This window comes from Tursiops truncatus, chromosome 9 (genome assembly GCF_011762595.2).
Source record: "Tursiops truncatus isolate mTurTru1 chromosome 9, mTurTru1.mat.Y, whole genome shotgun sequence".
Taxonomy (NCBI): domain Eukaryota; kingdom Metazoa; phylum Chordata; class Mammalia; order Artiodactyla; family Delphinidae; genus Tursiops; species Tursiops truncatus.
The window spans coordinates 27,769,105-27,788,432 of NC_047042.1; the positions used below are offsets into that span (position 1 = coordinate 27,769,105).

The 19,328-nt window shown below is 33.8% G+C and overlaps 1 protein-coding gene across 5 annotated transcripts in view; it reads right to left on the reverse strand.

The window, feature by feature from the left end:
- The window catches only part of SEMA3D (semaphorin 3D), a 208,445-nt gene that overhangs the window by 138,502 nt on the left and 50,615 nt on the right, over positions 1–19,328 (reverse strand). For 2 of the 5 annotated variants that reach the window (XM_019929072.3, XM_033862945.2), the window contains exon 3: positions 808–833. The exons of 2 other annotated variants lie outside the window; for them this stretch is intronic. The gene's annotated coding sequence lies outside the window, so the exon portion shown is untranslated. Of the gene's footprint in view, positions 1–477; positions 623–807; positions 834–19,328 lie in introns of those variants that run through there. One more of the 5 variants, XM_033862944.2, reaches the window with a different exon arrangement.

A 19,328-nucleotide genomic window follows, 5' to 3' on the forward strand; every position in this document is an offset into this window, starting at 1 on the left:
TCTAATGCCATGGTAGCCCACCTAATCAAACAAACTCTAAGCCTGTAAATGCCTCAAAGCTATGAACTCAGAACTCTAAGAACAACCAGTTAACTAGGCTTTAAGCTATAGCCAATAAAATAATTTCCTTTCTTTGTTTCCTAAGTCTTCGCCCTAATATCCTATCAGTGGGGTGCTCCTAACCACTTCCAGTTTGGTGCCGCGCAATTCAAACTGATTTTTGCTCAAATAAACTCTTAAAAATTTTAATATGCCTCCGTTTATTTTTTAATCAATGCTAATGACGGTCAAGAAAGATAGGTAATTATTTTCCTCGTTTTACAGATGAGGAAACTGAGGTACAGCGTTTGATAATTGTCTCAAGGTCATGCTGCAAGTAAGAGATGGATTAAAACATTTGTTCTGGACTTCAGCTAGAATCAGCCTCCTTAGCCCCTAAGTCTTTAGGTGCTTTTCATTATGGAAGAATCAAGTGACCTTCAACTCTTGATGCAGTCTTCAACTTCTCTTCTTTCTCCTTGACATCTTCTAATAAATAGCCCACAGAAAGGATCTTGCTATGCGTACTTCCTGGGAGGATTCCAGATGTGGTACCTGCTTCAAGTGCCAATAATTTCTTGGTAACAGCTTTAGCCATAATAAAAAAGTATTATACTTTAGTATTTTTGTAATTATTTAATATCAAAATAAATATGTCTATATGGCTTAGTTTTAAGAGAATGTCTAAATAAGAGTATTTTTCTTATGGTAGATCAAGTCTTCACTAAAATGCCTCAATGACTTTGAATCAAGGTTCCTTAAACTTACCTTAAATCTCAGAAGTTAAGATCAATCTGGGAATGTGAAATAAAATAAAATATAGGGATGTGTTAATTTTTTATACAAGACAAACATTCTAAGAATAGACTACAAATTGTATGTTGTTTCTTCATGAAACGTTGAATATGAAGGCTTAATAAAGTATATTTTCTCAGTTACTTTAATTACCCGTAGGAAGTACCAAACTATTCTTTGTGTGTAATCCATGCATATTTAGTTATTTGATTTAGAAGATTACTACAAATGAAAAGAATCAAGTTCATTTAGATACTCATTTAAGAATATCGTAGGTCACACATATTTTATTCACATTTACTTGACATATGTGAATGTGTCATATATAACATATTTTATTCACATTTGCCACATATAACATATTTTATTCACATTTACTTGACATTTCTTGATGAGTTCTCCTAATGATATAATTTAAGGGAAAACAGGAATGTCTGTCTGACCAAAAAGATCTACACTATTAGCAGTCCTTAATGAAAATTCTAGTTTTAAAAATTTCAGTAATATATATTTTAAAATAAAACACTAATAAAGCCCTTCTGTAAATAACATTTAAAACAAACTCTTAAAAAATAAAGAGTTGTATTATTTCAAAACTAGTAGGAAAACGCATATGCTATTGGCAAAAAACAGAGTCACTTAACTGGTCTACAGAAAAATTTATCAGGATTAGTTTTAAGTTATGTGAGTTTTAATTTACTCACTGTCTTAAGAAATGCATGTTTGCAACTTTTCAATTTTACATTTACACAAGTAAAACACAGATGCATTCTTTGAGTTACAGATTCTCCTTAAATACTTACTGTTTTTTTGCAAATAAGAATATGCATTTAAGAATATATAATACACATACACTTATGGTCATTAACACCATAACTCATCTCCAATGATTTATTAAAGTGAGAAGAAAGATAAGATTCTTATTTGAAAGGAGCAGTTGATTATACACAAATAAAGTATCATGAAATAATTGCTAAAATCGAGATATTTATAAGATGCTATGGAAGGCAGCTCAAAGGAGTATCATATAGGTTTAAGTAAGACAAGGATAGTTTCATAGAGGACAGAGAAAGGAGAATAAAAAGCAAAAAGAGACATTTCCAGGTAACAATGATACCTAGTTAAGGGTTTCTGAAAAGCTGGAAGCATGATAGGCCTGCGAAGGGTGAGACAATGTAGCATAATCCAGTGGAGTGAAAGAGAGAGGAAACCAAAGAGGGATTCAGCCTAATGCTTAAATGTGCCTCATGCCTGTTCTGGTAGCTAATATACAATATTAGGACTCAGACGATGCTGTTATTCCACACTGCCTTTGGTCTTAGATCATATGTGCTGGTTTCATCCATATTCATCAGTGCTTCTCTAATCCCACTTGCCTGTTTCTTTTACTTTTCCCTATGTCCACATGTTAGCAGAAGATCACAGCAGCTCCACAGCTTTGCCACACAAACATGTATCCTTCCACCTGCCCATACCCTCCACAAAGAGTGAAAGGTTAGTTGAATATAGAGATTAAGTATATTAAATTTCTCATTAGGTTTAGTTTTTCTGAGCTTCTGGACATATGTAATACTACTTTTTTTTATGACATGTAACAATGCATGTAATGTGAATGTATGTTTATGTACACACGCGAAAGAGAGGAAACTTTCCGTGTGTTCATTTTATTAGCAATAATGACCTCAGTACAGGACATTTCCTGTGAATTAATGACCAGTTGAGGTTAATGGCCCTTAGCTATGTATTGAGATATCTACTCCTCCAACTGGTCATTAATCGCTAAGACATGCCCTGTGGTCCAACACTATAAGTTAAGAAGATTGATGTTTTGGTTTCCAATGAACAGTAGTCACACTGTTCCTTGTTACCTAACTCATTAATATTGTTAAATAACTTAAAAATCAAAGCACTGCTTTCCTTGCTAGTATGACATTCCGATAAGTGCCCACACGTGCTGAACCATTTGTTGAGGGTGAGGGACAAAATAAAACAAAAATTCTGAAACTCCTGGAACTTTTTTTTAAACTTTATATATTTTTCTCCTAATTCTTTGTTTTTCCTCCCAACAATCCTTTGAATTCAATAGTTAATCTTTTAATTGAGATAATTTATGGGTGAAATGTATTGCCAACAACGTCTCCAATAATCTGTTGATATTTTGCTATCTTCCAGTGCATGTCAGCGTGTGTATCTGTGTGTTTTTTGTACCTACACATGTGTGTGTCCCGCATCTGGGAGGAATTACAGAGAGAAGTAGGTGTGATTTAACCTAAAGTGGGTGGATTTGGTGAATTGCATAGGTTATACTGCATGCTACTGTCTGTAACAAGCTCGACCTGGAGCCAATTAACTGCACATAATCTGTTCCACATGTTCACTGGGACAAACAGCACCCTTGGGGATCTTCAGATGTGGAGCCAATGGGGAGTGTTGTGATTATGAGAGATTTTTACACACTGTTCCACTAAATCAGAGCTCCAAATGCATAATCTCACACTCAAGAAGGCCTTGTGCCATTTCCCAAAGGAATACAAAGAGTCCGGAACTTATTAGATAGATGGTAAATCGTCAAAAATATTATTTGAGGAGCAAGGAATAGAAAATTTTACATGTGAACTTCATTGATTTCTCTTATTTATATCTATTTGTTGCAAGAACGTATAATTATAGTGAAAAAATAGACCATATGCATAGGAAAAGAAAATACATGATAAGTCTTCACACCTGAAAACCTTGAACTTAGACATAGGATCATTTCTCAGGTATGTGTGTGCTTGTGTGTGTGTGCGTAGGTTGGAGAAGGGAGAAAAAGAATCCTTGATTTCTTAATTTATAAAGAGTTACTTGTCCTTCATACCTTTGTGGTGGTGCACATGAGGTCACTTGAGAATTTTTTATCTTACTCATGAGACACAAAGAGCTATGACCATCCCCAAATTAAAGGTACTACCAGTATAAACTCACTTTAGCCTAACTGTAACTCATATTTTTGAGTTATTGTTTGATCAGATGGTTTTCCTATAGAGTACATAGACTGATCAATTTAGTTAACATTACTTCCTGGCAGGGAAATGGAACATAGCGACAAAGAACCAAACAGAAATTATAGAATAAACTTGAACAACAAAGAGACAACATAGGCAAACAAGGAGAAACTTTATGTTTGCAGAGAGATATCTTACATTCCATTGATCAAGTGCAGTGACATCAAAGCAGAATGCAAGTGAGATGAATGAAGGCTCACTGGAAGGGTGCTTGGAACGCTAAAATTGTCATTTACATTTATTTTATGTCATCCGTTTCCAATTTCTCTTTCTGTGTTTTCTAATATACATGATATTCTACTACTTTAGTACCATCGACAGTATGCAATCACTGCTCAAGTGTACAGTATTATTACCAATGGATGGAATTTATAGGGTAGGAACTTTTGGTTGACGAATTTGAACTGTCCATTAATAGACTTCATTGCCTTCAGATGTCACAAATTCTTCATCAATTGATATATTCCACAGGAGTCTGTCAGACCATCTGATTTTTCAGAGATCATGAAAAAAGAGACTTACATGCTAAACTCTATGTCAGTAAGAATAAATTACAGTAATTCCATTTTTATTTTGCAGTGGTTTAAACACAATGTTTGTATTTCTAAAATACACTGAAAGTATATTGTTGTATAAATCCCTGCTCACCAAAGCACCAGTGTTACATGTTACTTGAGCTTGGAAGACTTATAGCCTTGTACTTAGAGCCAGATCAAATTCTCCACGATCTTACCTCTAATGAATCCAGCTCAATAAAAAATAATAGAATAATGAGATTTCAGAACATACATGTGTAACGTGTTAGATTTAATATCGTGGGTTACATTTTTTTCCTGAACATGACAGTAACAGCAAAACCATGCTTACATTGTAAAGAAGTCCTAAAGAAATCAAGTGCCTCTGACGCCCAAACTGCTCAAATAATTAACACAGTTAGAAAAAATTAGTAAGACATGACTATAAATGACTTTGCTAGCCATCTTCTTTTGCCTATATCTCATATTAATTGGCTACTCAAAGCAGATCACTAATGGTTATCAATTTGTTGGGTCAGAGAAAGCAACAACAGCATAATCATAGTTTGTTTCTCTTGAAATTTGAATAATCCACAATTCAAAGGTTTAAGATTTTTCTTTCCAAATTCTCATTTTTTAGAGAGCATTTTGATCCACGCATCTTTTCATGACCAAGATAATCTTATCCCTCACGCTTTGGAATTCTGACATACATTTTGAGAATTATAGGATATCTTGTCAAATTTTAATGTCTGCCTTTTGTATTCAAAATATAAATGTATATTATTTAAACTGATTGTTTTTTAAAACTTAACATCCTACACCTCAAATATTCTGATACGTGCCCTCGGCAGTTTAAAAAGAGATTTTTAAGTAAATGAAATATTGAATAAAGCAGAGTAGGAATTATTGTAATTAAGAAAGCAGAACAATCATATTTTCTTGAAATAAAAAGAGTTAACCATGTGTCTGTTATTGAGAAGTTTCTCTATTTTATTCCTTTTATCTTTTAGGAATATCATTAGCATCAAAACAGAATCATGTTCTGGTAAATATCCAAAAGCTTTAACTTTCTTTCCTAAAGCACACATTTAGCTATTAATTTAGACATTGAGTTATATGCCCAATAAAAATTTTCCCAGACTTTACAATACTGATCTACTATTTCTGCTATGTGGGCAATAAATGGATTTACATCTTTTAAAAAATTGACTCTTCAATGATCGAATACACAAATTTTCTATATACAAATTAATTTATTGGCCCCATGGTCTCTGTATCAGCAAAAATAATTGTGCACCTCATGTAGCTTGTCTTTCAAAGCAACATAGGTATCTTATTACACTTAAAAATATTCTCATGGTGCTTTTACTTCAGCAGCACTTACAAGGACGGAGCAGTGCAAAGACACACAAAGAGAAGAGCACAGCACCAGCATAGGAATGACAGACAAACATGTACAGTTAAGAATTTCTTTTTATTTCCTGACCTGTGTGGTGGTGCTGTTTTTTACAATTTTCACATGTATGTTATATTTTCCAATTAAAAATATTTATTGAAAAGATTAGTTACGCTACAAGAAGGAAACAAAGGTTTTTTTTAATTGCTTAGTGGATACTTTACAGGACTGTGAGACAAGAGATTCATCATATCCTCAAAAACAATATACAGAGGTTATTAGCTGCCAAGCTGTAAAAATGATATCAACCTATTGTATAAAACTACTTATGTATAGGAAATAGTAAAGTAAGTTCCTATAGCAAAACTAAATTATAACATGGGTTCACACTATATTTAATTTAGGATCTAAAGGTTGTAACTATTGGAAACTAGTAAATAATAATGAACTAATTAAATTACGTTTTTAAGGCATGTGATATAGAACAATTATAAGGATTCTCTTTAAAACTCCTAACACTTTTAAATAAACAGACCAAGAAATCCAATCGAATTGCCAGCAACTCCAGTATCTAAAAGCAAACTTCTTAATCTGAAAAACAGCACAGAGCAGAAAAAATGTGACCCTGAACCTCATATTCCCATAAATTCTCCAGGAATGCAGGTACTTCTGAGACCAAAACACTTATGATAAGTTAAATGACTTTTTTAAAAAGCAAAAGGATGTGCTAAACACATGAACACAATTTATTTCTTTCTTCACTATTTAATGAAATGCCTAAGGGAAATAAACGTTTCTAGCAATGTAAGGATTCCACATGCATAGCAAGAAGAGTTTAAATAATTCACTTCATAAACATAAAACTATCTGGGAATAAAAATAGGCAGCATGTGAAGGGACCTAAGTGTCATATGCAGAATTTAGAAACTCAGTCTTCACATCAGATTTGAATTTCATGATAATCGACCCTACTCTGCTATAAATAAATTAAATAGGTAAGTAAATAGATAAATAAATAAAATAATTTTAATGTAATTAAATGTGAAAGTCATTAATATTTTAAAATTTATCTTTAGCAAATCGAATTCAACAACTGATGGCTATTGTGTCTTTCTTAGGCAAATATTACAACATAAGTTTGCACGTGCTCTTTGTAGGGGCTGCTAGCCCAGAAAAAGGCTGGGTCTCTGAAGACAGTTATCTGTAATAGAACTCTGAATTTTGTCACAGATGATCTACCAGCTATTACTAGAAATTCAAAAGTTCTCAAGACTATGACCCAGTCAATACTCTCACATTTGGTTTAGTTCTGCTATTAAAACACTAAAAATAATTTGAAAATAAAGTTGTAACTATTATACATAAACTAATATTATAATTTTCATTTTTGTACACTTATATGATTGCATTGTTCAATTTCTTCTGCCTATACTTCTAAACATGCCCAGTTATACCTTCCATAACTCCTCCAGGACATGTCAGAAGTAGAGTGGCATGGTGCTTGAGCACGCAGGCACAAAGCCCAGGTCTGCCGCTGGCCTCCTGTTTATTGATGGGAAAGTTACTTAACTTCACTGTGTCTCACTTATCGCATCTGAAATAGTAGATTATACCAGTATGTAACTCATTTGTTGTAAGGATTATATACCATGATATAAAGCACTACACCATGCCCAATACATAGTAAGTGATCAATGTGTATCAGCCATTTTTAAATTACTACATTTGATTTAATTTTCTATTCAGATTCTTTTTAAGTACAAAAGCAAATTATGGTTTTAAAGACATTTAATAATGACCTGAACATATGCCTAGAGTTTATAAGGGCTGTAAAATAAAGAGTTCTCAGGGAACTATTATATGATTTCCAAAAGTATGAAGATAAATGAAGAAAATAATCACAGGTTACCACCAAAACAAACAAATGACCATGCAAGTAAATAAACAAACTCCATTTCTATGGCTTAAGCGGGGATAATCAGTGATGGTCTGAATTTTGTCATGAAGGATAAGATACAATTGTATCTGGAGTGCTTCCAGTGCTACTCATTCAAATTAAATGATGTACTAAACCACAATGAGGTATCACCTCACACCAGTCAGAATGGCCATCATTAAAAGGTCTACAAATAATAAATGCTGGAGAGGCTGTGAAGAAAAGGGAACCCTCCTACACTGTTGGTGGGAATGTAAGTTGGTGCAGCTACTATGGAAAACAGTATGGAGGTTCCTCACAGAACTAAAAATAGAATTACCATATGATCCAACAATCTCATTCCTGGGCATATAACTGGACAGAACTGTAATTCAAAAAGATACATGTGCCCCTATGTTCATAGCAGCACTATTCACAATAGCCAAGACATGGAAACAACCTAAATGTCCATCAACAGATGAACGGATAAAGAATATGTGGTATATATATACCATGGAATACTACTCAGCCATAAACAAAGAATGAAATAATGCCATTTGCAGCAACATGGATGCAACTAGAGATTATCATACTAAGTGAAGTAAGTCACAAATAGAAAGATAAATACCATATTATATCATTTACATGTGGAATCTAAAATATGACACCAATGAATCTATCTATGAAACAGAAACAGAATCACAGACATAGAGAATAGACTGGTGGTTGCCAAGGGGGAGGGGATTTGGGAGGGATGGAGTGGGAGGTTGGGGTCAGCAGATGTAAGCTATTATATATAGAATGGATAAACAACAGGGTCCTACTGTATAGCACAGAGAATTATATTCAATATCCTATGATAAATCATAATGGAAAAGAATATTTTTTAAAATGTACATATATGTATAACTGAATCACTTTGCTGTACAGCAGTAATTAACACAACATTGTAAATCAACTATACTTCAATGAAAAAATAAATTAAATGATGTAGTTCTTTAAGAAAGAGAAAATAACTAAATATCCAATCAAATAATAACTTCATATAAGAAACAGATTCAAAATAGAATACACACTGGTGAATATGTATAATGCTTGGCTTTAATATTTTCACTTGTTTTAAAAGATTAAAAGGATCAGGCTTCTTTTGGTGTCTTTTCCAGAAAGGATACTAGCTTCAAAGGGGAAAACAGGGAATTTTAAATAACCTTGCGGGCTATGTAGAATTGAAGGATATACTATACTCAATGGTGTACTCAAAATATAGTAATGACATATGCTACAATTCAATATATCCTTTATATTGGATCGTAATACATTACATACACATTTCAATTTTTTTGCATCTATCCTATCCATCTATCCTATTTAATTCAGTGTACTGTTTTCCATTCCTACCCCCACCTTTACTTTTAAAATGCGTGAAAAGATCTTTCACAAACTCTTATCAGTGTTCTTTACGTTTCACTTTCTTTAAACAAGTTACCCTTTCTAGTTATGATGCTACTTAAGAAGTTTACGTACTTTATATTTTTTAAGTTGCTGACATCCTTTGACATATGTAAAGTATTAAATAGTTAATTAAAAGAATTTTCTTGCATGAAAAAATAGTCATGTTTAAAAAGTTATATTTTATCCAAGATCAATTTTTTACATTTTTTTACTAACCTTAAAATTGTTATTTTATTATAAAGTATATTTTGAAATTCATAACAGCTTACAAAGTGTGGTTGATCTAACTTCATTATTAACATCCTATGATTATCATAACACAGCAAAACATTGATATATAGCAGGAGCTCAAAAATAATTTTTAGTTTATTGACTATAATAACCCAGAAAATAGGAAAGCAATATCTCCTGACTGAAAGCAGAACAAAATTAGATCTTATGTTAATACTGAATTAGGTTTTGGTAAGTTAAAAAATCAATTACATTTAAACCATTTCAGATCTGCAAACATGCCAAGTATTATTTACAACAGCTTACAAAATTGCTGTATTTACAGCATACCAGATTTGAGGTTGTCTCTCCCACATATTCAAAGAGCTATTGTGCATGTTAGAACATCTTCATATATCTACTAGCCCTGAGATGGAATATTAAAAGCATATATTAAAAAATTCCTTCCAGGGCTTCCCTGGTGGCACAGTGGTGGAGAGTCCGCCTGCTGATGCAGGGGACATGGGTTCGTGCCCCGGTCCGAGAAGATCCCACATGCCGCTGAGCGGCTAGGCCCGTGAGCCATGCCCACTGAGCCTGCGCGTCTGGAGCCTGTGCTCCGCAACGGGAGAAGCCACAACAGTAAGAGGCCCGCGTACCGCAAAAAAAAAAAAAAAAAAATTCCTTCCATATTCAATTATTATTCAAATACATATTTGCATAAGCATTTAATGTTTGTATAACATAAGCTTTACTGTCTTCAAAATGCATATTTCAATTCATGTGGATCAGACACTAATCAAACTAAAAATAAATATAATATATAGACCAAATAGCATTATTATAAAATGATAGAGTATTGTTTTATAATTAACACAGGTTTTAAACTTTATATATACCTTCATATGAAGATATCATATTTTCGAGTATGACTCTATAACACTTTCTTTCAGAAACACTATTAGTTATACCAGATATGCAATATGGAAGCATAGTGTGGACCTTGTTAACAAGCTCATGGGTAAAGGTGAATTCATCCCTTTTACCTACATTCTCTTAATACATATAAGAGAGTAGGTCCTAGACTAACACATTTGTATTTTAAAAGTAACTTGCAATTGCCCAGGGCATGAGACATATGGCTGTGTGAAGAACGGATTGGGCTGCTGTCTTATGAAGTGAGACTGATAAGGTACCAGAAATTTCAACTTCTATATCAGGTAGCCTGTTACTTCTAAACATCTTTCTTGTCTTTCTGATGTAAATATATTTCGCTTTTTTTTTTTTTGGATGATTGTTCTGTTAAAGTCGTGTGCTGAATATTTGGCTATCCAATTTTCCCTTCCACCCTCCTTGCCATCCTTACCTAGTTCCCTAGCTACCAGTATCAGTTTCTTTTTTCTTTTTCTTTTTTATTGAGATATAATTGACATATAACATTGTGTAAATTTAATATCAGTTTCTGGGCTGTGTTTAATCCCATCCTTACCAGCTGTATCTGAAAAAGTGGATTTAAATGACCATCCCAGAAAATTAAATGTAATATAATACTGTCAACTGATTTATAGACCTTATTTAAATTTTGCCAGTTGATCTACTAATGTCTTTTTACTGGTTTAGGATCCAATCCAGGATCACACCTTTTGTCTCCTTGTTTCTTAAACCTTCTTTAATTGGGGACAGTTCCTCAGTTTCTTTGTCCTTCACGATGCTGATATTTTTTAATTGTACTGATTCCTAACTTTATAGAATGTTCCTCAATTGCAACCCATTCATTTTTAAGCTTAAGCAACCAAGCACAGTGATTCCCTGAGATCTCACAGAAATTAGTGGCAGAGCACCTTGTACGCATATAAAAGACTGCTGACTGTAAATAAATAAATAAGTAAAGAGATTAAAAAAAAATGACCATCCCAAATCTTTCTGCCTCGATTAGAATAAGCAGGAGATTCCTGAGTTGAGCACACAGCTACAGATGTGTGCTCATTTTTATTTTTTACATATTTCTCTCTTAGGGAAAATATCATATCACCTCCTACGATATAACCTCTGAAGTTAACTCATAAGTGAAACTAGCACTGTGGTCTGGATTTTAAAATACAGAATTCACTTTAGGTAATCTCTCAAAATCCTCAATAATTAACCTCATTTATTTTTACCATGTGTTATAGCAACTATTATAAAATTCTTGAATCTCCCAGGGGTAACACAGCCTTAAGGGCTTAGGCCCTGGCTCTGTGATGGTTTGGGTTGTAATCCCCGTTTTGCTGCTTATGAGCTTTACATCCTGAAAGAATTCATTTAATTTCTCTAAGTCCAGTTTCCTCATCTGTAAAACAGGATTGTCAGTTCTTATTAAATATGGTTGTTACAAGAATAAAATGAGATAATGCATGGAAAGCACTTACGACCTTGTGTGGCATACAGGTAGCTCTCAAAAAATGTTAAAAGTTCCGCCATTTTTCCATGATCTATGATAGCAACTATTTTTCCAAAGATATTAAGTGGGTATGAAACTTAAAAGGAAACCTGGAAACTCCCATGTTCTCCTTTCATGCTAGCAAACGTGTTTGTGTAATTTGGCATTAAAGTTCCCAACTTTCATCCCACAATGTAAGTTTTTTTCCATGCACAAGTAGATAAGATAAGATCCCATGCTGCAGGACTAATAATACATTATTTTCTCTGTACTTCCAGTTTGTTGAGCACTGGCAACATGAGCTGCCAAAATGAAATCCTAACCAAAAGAACACACTTGCTTTACTGGACATGGAAATTGTTAGAAAATAATAATAAAGGCCAAGTGAAAAATAAATGCTTTTTATATTAGAATATTCAATTTGGGGTTACTAAATGTGTTTGACAAAACTCTTGGAACTGAGATTAATATTTAGAAACAGTTTTGAGGGTAAGCCAACCTAAAGTTACTTCTGAAAGCTTATTTGGATATTGTAAGAGCCAAAAGAGTTTATACACATAAAGAACTGTAGCTTTAAATTATAACTGCTGTACTTTTTCAGAGTATTCAAAAGAGTAAATTGTTATAGTATGGTAAAATCACAGTTTAAAAAATGTTTCCAAATAATATTTAGGCCATTCCCTACATCTCATAAAATTTGCATTTATTTGTACCTTCCAGAACAAGTGTAATCTCCATCTGCAGACACATGTACTTCTTTTAAACCACATGAAAGCAAAGACATGAATCACATTCACCACTGTATCCCCAAAGTCTAGCACGGTGTCTGGCATGGAGTAGGAGATGAGCATATATGTGTTAAATAAATGAAAGAAGCAGTCGATCTCTTCCTTTTTCCTTCGCCAGCCCACTTATATGACGTATGGTGATGAAGCAGCCAAAAATCTCCATGTGTCACCTCTGTGTGCTATCATGAAGACTTTAAAAGCCTGTGTAGCCTTAAGACTACCAGAAACATAGGGAAAATTTGGATCAAAATAGAATGACCCCATGTCTGCTACAAAGATTCATATCCACAGAAAATAGGAGGAATGACTGAGTGGGTCAGGAGCATTCTTGGTATTTCTGGGTATCTTTTTCCAAGAGTTTTCAGAATCACATTTTTCTCACCTCACTTGAGAATGTTGCAGAAAACCCCTGTATGTAGAGGGGCCATGAAATCGTAAAAACTTTGAAATCTGGAGTCAGGTGGGCTTGGGCATGAGTTCTAGTTTTACCATTTTCTAGACAAGAATTTCTTCAAAATTTAGGAAAAAAGGCAACTTTGATATGTTATTTGATTTGAAATAGTACACATTAAATTCCCTCTCCACATAGTAAGTGTAAAATAAACATTAGCCATTACGATGATTACTCCTTAATACAGATTAAGATAGTTCCGTTCCCCCAACTGGGTGTCGTCTGCCAACGGATCCTGTTGGTACCTATTGGGAACCGAGCGAATGCCCATCAGTAATTTGGGAAATTTTGTTAAGTTTCACTCTCCCTATATCCCCGTTGGTCTCAGTGGAGAAAGTTTTATAATAAGAAAATATTTTAATGTGATTCTTTCTTTACTATCACCTTTATACTTCCCCTTTGTCTCCTTCTGTTAATTGTTGACTTTTATGTAGAAGACAAAGCACAACATTGAACTTAGCAGAAATTAAGCAGATATTTAAATACTCATCCTGTCTTTACAGCCACAATAGTGCTAAAACATTCACAGCACAAATGTTTTCCTAAGTAAATACATACCCAGATTCAAACGGGGTAGGAGAGCAGTGTCTAAGCAGTAAAATATGCAAGTCACTTAGAGAAAAGTAGAAATGTAAAGGTTATTGCTGTCTTGGCCAAGAAAGAATGTGAAGTTCAATTGTAATAGTGCATGCATGCATCTTTTGGAATGTCAAAGAACAGGAAAAAATTCTTGATTATAAAATGATGAGAGAAAAAGATATCCTCCTATCCTTGGCACTTGAAAAAAATCAGTTTTTCAGGCACTGTTCAATAAAATTCTTGTATTGCATTACTCTAATAAAGAGTTCTCTTTTTGAACATTACTATGTAACTTAACTATTTTAAGTTTAAGTGAATAAGTACTATTTTACTTACTCACTCAAAAAGGGATGACTGCCAGTGACTGTGATAAGCATCAGTGTAAAGTAGGCACGCAAATTTGATTTTTCAAATATTGCATTTGAACCATTTGAAACAGGCACATATATCATCCACCCACCTGGGGAAAATTTGTAAATTCATATATTTTAAGAAAAATTATTATATTCTATAAATGGTATTTTATGATAAGGTTTAAAGCAATTAAATTATACAACTGTCTGGGCTTCCCTGGTGGCGCAGTGGTTGAGAGTCCGCCTGCCGATGCAGGGGACACGGGTTCGTGCCCCGGTCTGGGAGGATCCCACGTGCCGCGGAGCGGCTGGGCCCGTGAGCCATGGCCGCTGAGCCTGCCCGTCCAGAGCCTGTGCTCCGCAACAGGAGAGGCCACAACAGCGAGAGGCCCGCGTACCGCAAAAAAAAAAAAAAAAAAAAAAAAATTATACAACTGTCTATAATCATGTTTTTAACTTCAAATCTGTAAAAAGGATGAAAATAATTACCATTGGAAGATAAAGTATGCTTTATTGTTGCTAAAAATGAATGTGCATCAACTGGGAGAAGATTTTCAACTGGGGGAAACATTTTTGATATTTTGCTATTTGTAGATTTCTGTCATATAACTTCTACTATTAAAATCTGACTTTTTAATATATGTCAACTTCTCCAGCGATTATTTTATAAAGGACACAGAGAAATATGAACAGGGAAGAATCATGTTGTAGCGGAAAGAGCAATAAAGCCCTAAGGCCTGATGGAAGTCCTGGCTTTGCCTCCTACAGGACATCTTATCTTCAGGAATTTAATTAACCACTCAGAGTGTTAGAGTTCTTTTATGTAAATTTAGTATGTTAATATGTCATCCACCTAACAGGGATATTATGTAGCTCTAGTAAAGTGCACATAAATATTCTGAAAATAATTAACAGGCAACATACATAAACCTATTTCTTAAAAGAGGTTAATTTTTTCAGCTTACTTCAATCTTGCTTTCTAAAGGATCAGTGTTATGGGATCATATCTAGTGCAGAGTCAGTTATCAGAAAGCCTGCTTTCAGATCTATTCTTATTTCTCTTTATCAAATAGAGAAGTAACATACGCATGGGAAGAAAAGGCGGTATCTATTCTTTAACTACTAAACAAGGCTGTCATCTGTGTCAGTCATGTCATTTAATAATATACATGTTTCTTTATGTCTAGTATTAATTTTTTTACTCCATTTTCAAGGTCACTAAGGAAGCCTTGAGGGGCTGTTACTATATGGCCTGGGTTAGTACAATTGGTATTCTGGACTCCAGCTGTAGACTACAATCTTGGGAGTGCCTGATGTTTCCAGATGTTTGTTTTCATAAAGTGTTTGCTTTCATAATGCCATCTCTAATTAAAATATAAACTCCCTTGCTTGGTATGCCAGTTCCTTCCTCACATAAATTACTTTCTCTCTATATTCCTCAATGTGTACTCCCTGTTCCAGTCAAGATGGTCAACTAACACATGCCATCCAAATCATATTCATTTCCTTCTCCCTGTGCATGATATCCTGCTCTCCCAGATCCAGTCGCATCCAAAAAGCATTTATGGATAAATTCCAAGTCAAAATATTCACTCTTATCACGATCACATTTTTTTTCTACCACACTAACTTACAGTCAAATTATCTTGTATATTGCCTGAACTGTACACGCCTCCTGTCTCTCCAAAAATATTGGAAGGTGATTAAACACAGAAAACGTATATTCTTTTAAATCTCCCTTAAATAGCCCATAGAAGCTGACTAGGCTCAAAGGAGAAGTCTAATAAATGTTTTTTAGATAGGTAAGAAATGAACAAATTAAAGGGAAAACATAAAAAAAAAAATCTGTTCTTCTGACTTATTAAACTCTAAATGAATTTGGGCGATACAACGTTCTATAAATTTTCTAAGAGAAATAAATGAGATTCTTTAATAACCTGAAAATCACATGTAAATTTGTGATAGAGAACCTAAGTATTAGGTTGGCCAAAAAGTTCGTTCGGGTTTTCCCATAACATCTTACCAAGAACTTGAACAAACTTTTTGGCCAACCCAATATTGTAAGGAATTAGAAAGGTAGATAGGTTATGCTTTATGAATAAAAGAAAATATTGAGGTATAGATGAAGAAACATAATGCTACCTCTTAAGTACTAGTTAATAAGCTGTTAACAAAGGTGGATCAAAAGTCTGATAATGATAATCAACATGGAATTGATTAGAAGTTATAAAAGAAAGAATGGGCCAACTAAAACATGATTTCATTTCATGGCTGACAGACAATGTACCTGTAAACACGACAAATGCAGTGTAACTCTGCTCAGGCACAAGAAAAGTACATCATGGAGTTATTTTATGAGTTAACCTGAGATAACAATACTCATGTTCTTAAAAATACAGGATATCACAGCAGTTATAGTATTTTCATTTCATGTTCACTTATTTATACAGATGATATCAGGTTAGAAGACCTATGTAATATGTAAAGAATATGGAGTAAATACGTAAACTGATGTATAAAGCATTTAACACTGAAATATATGGGAAGTTAATATCAAACTATATGGTAACACTCACATTCTTTGAATGGCTCCATTACTTTAAATTATACTTAGTGTAATCAACACAGTCCTCATACAAAGGGCAAAACCAAGATACTTCATTTTCAGCCTCCTAGAATTTTTCATTCTTTTTAACAGCAACCATAACTGAGCAACATCTTGTAATAATGGATTGGTTTTTAATGGAAAACATCATGATATAAACAAATATTTGACTACCATTTGGAAGAAAGCAGTATCATCATGGATTCCCAATACTAATTTGAGGCCAGCTTCTGCCACCAACAAGCTTTTTTGCTGCAGATAATTTATGTGGCTTTGCTATGGTCTGAATGTTTCCGCCCCCCCACCCACCTAAAATTCATATGTTGAAATCTTAACGTCCAAAGATGATGACATTCGTAGATGGAGCCTTTGATAGATGGTTAAGTCATGAGCATGAACCATCATGAATGGGATTAGCGCCTTATAAAAAGAGGCTCCAGAGAGGCCCCCTAGCTCTTTCCGCCATGTAAGGACACAAGAAGAAGGCACTAGCTACGAACCAGGAAGAAGGCTCTCACCAGAAGACAACCATGCTGACACCTTGATCCTGGACGTCAAGCCTCCAAAACAGCGAGCAATAAATTTCTGTTATTTATAAGTTACCCAGTTGGTAGCATTTTGTTATAGCGGTTCAAGACCTCTCTAGGTTTTACTGTCCTTTCCTTTAAAACACGAAAGCTGGAACTATTGCAACTTTAAGGTCTTCTCTAAGTATAATATTAGCAATAAGAGTGCTAACCTTTATTTTTAGATTTTACCCCCATATCCATAACATACTAAGTATAGTATTGAGTTTGATTTTGCAAAAATGATTCAGAGTGATTTAAACAATCAAGTTTACTCAAGAAAAACCAAGAGTATCACAGACATAATCATTCCAGAATTCCAAGACAGGTAGGAACAAAGCCCCATGAAAAGTTTCAATACAGATGTATAAAATACGAAAAACTGCTATTCAAGTTAACTGCTTTTCTTTAAAATTTTAAAAAATGAAAACATTTTACTTCACCAAATGCTTTAAACTTAAAGCTACAGAGACATGACACTGATATAACAAGATATCTATACTACTTGCATTTTGAAAATATTTTTGTCTTTCTTGCAAAAAAAGACTATAGGATGCAAAGTTAAAATATAGCAATTCATTTTTGTAATTACTATTGTCAGCATAATCTCTAATCATATGAAATGGTTGGACATTTGTAGAAAAGAAGATGAAGGGGCATCTTGAAATAGCTAGGCTGCTTTGGTTGAAACATACCATAAATATAAACAAGAATGTTAGAGAAATTTGTAATAAATTTATTTATGGCAAGGGAATATATTTATTTGTTTGATATTATTAAATGTCACAACATAAACTTGTAATTGAAATGAACAATAGAATTTAGTAATACAGCAGTGTCAGTTATTAGAAAATCTAGTTACCAGAAAATGATATGCTCAAATGTGGTGTATTTCTGTTAAAGGACATTAAGCAATTGTGAAATGAATAAGAGAAAGAAAATTATTAATCTAAGTAATTGGAGTTTCATTCCTTAAAAAGTTAGACATAATATCTAACATGATTTATCATTTTTGTCAATCTGAGAAACCAATAGCAAAATGATCAGGACTATATTTTTAAAATGGATTATATTTGTTCACAATATTTATCAATTATACTGTTATAAGTAAATAATATTCTGATATTATCATAAATAGCAATATAGTAATAACATTGTACACATTAATGTTTTCACCATAGCTTATTTGGCGAAATATAAAGAAGAGGAAAATCAAGAAGGGCTTAGACAATGAAAAATATGTATAAAAATTTCAACATTAATTAAATTTACTTAAGTTCAGAGGAGCAACTATTTTACAAGCTTTTTGTTATACAATGAATAGTTACTGCAAATCTCCACTTTCTCTGAAAGTGCAGAATTTCTTTGGAAGCTTTAGAATTTCAAGAATGAAAGGAAATTTAGGTTTAAATATTTTTTCTTAAGGGGATATTTTTACATTATTAACTACTTTGTAGCCATTGTCATTTAATTGATTTGTATAAACAACATATTAAATTACTTTAAAAAGTATTCAACATAATATACAATAATTTTCTATATAATAATTCATACTTGTGGAAAAACTGCTGAACTATAATATGAGCAAAGAGAATTCAAAAATCGTTTTTTATAAAGAGTTGTCCTAAGTGTGGATGCACAGCTAACTAAAGTATATGCTCTATGAGTCATGGGTATGAAACATAGGTCAAGTGATATGTTTTCCTGGAAGGGAGAGAGAGAGGGAGGGAGGAAGGGAGGGAAGGAGAGCCAGAATGAAGGAGTATTTCCTATGGTGGTAATGCTGATAGTTTTAAATTCATTCAGTTATTACTTATAGAGCATCTGCAATGTGACAGACGCTCTTCCAGGTGTTGGGGATAAAACATAGAAACAAATAGATATGTTCCTGCTCCCAATGGCGCTTACATTCTATTAAGGATGGATGGGTACAGAGAGACAGAGTAGTCAATATACATATCACACAGGCCATGACAATGGCTACAGAAAAAATATATGAAAAAGAGAAGAATGGAGAATGCCCCTGGTTGAGGTTTGCAGTTTGTTTGTTTGTTTTGCGGTACGCGGGCCTCTCACTGTTGTGGCCTCTCCCGTTGCGGAGCACAGGCTCCGGACGCGCAGGCTCAGCGGCCATGGCTCACGGGCCCATCCGCTCCGCGGCATGTGGGATCTTCCCGGACCGGGGCACGAACCCGTGT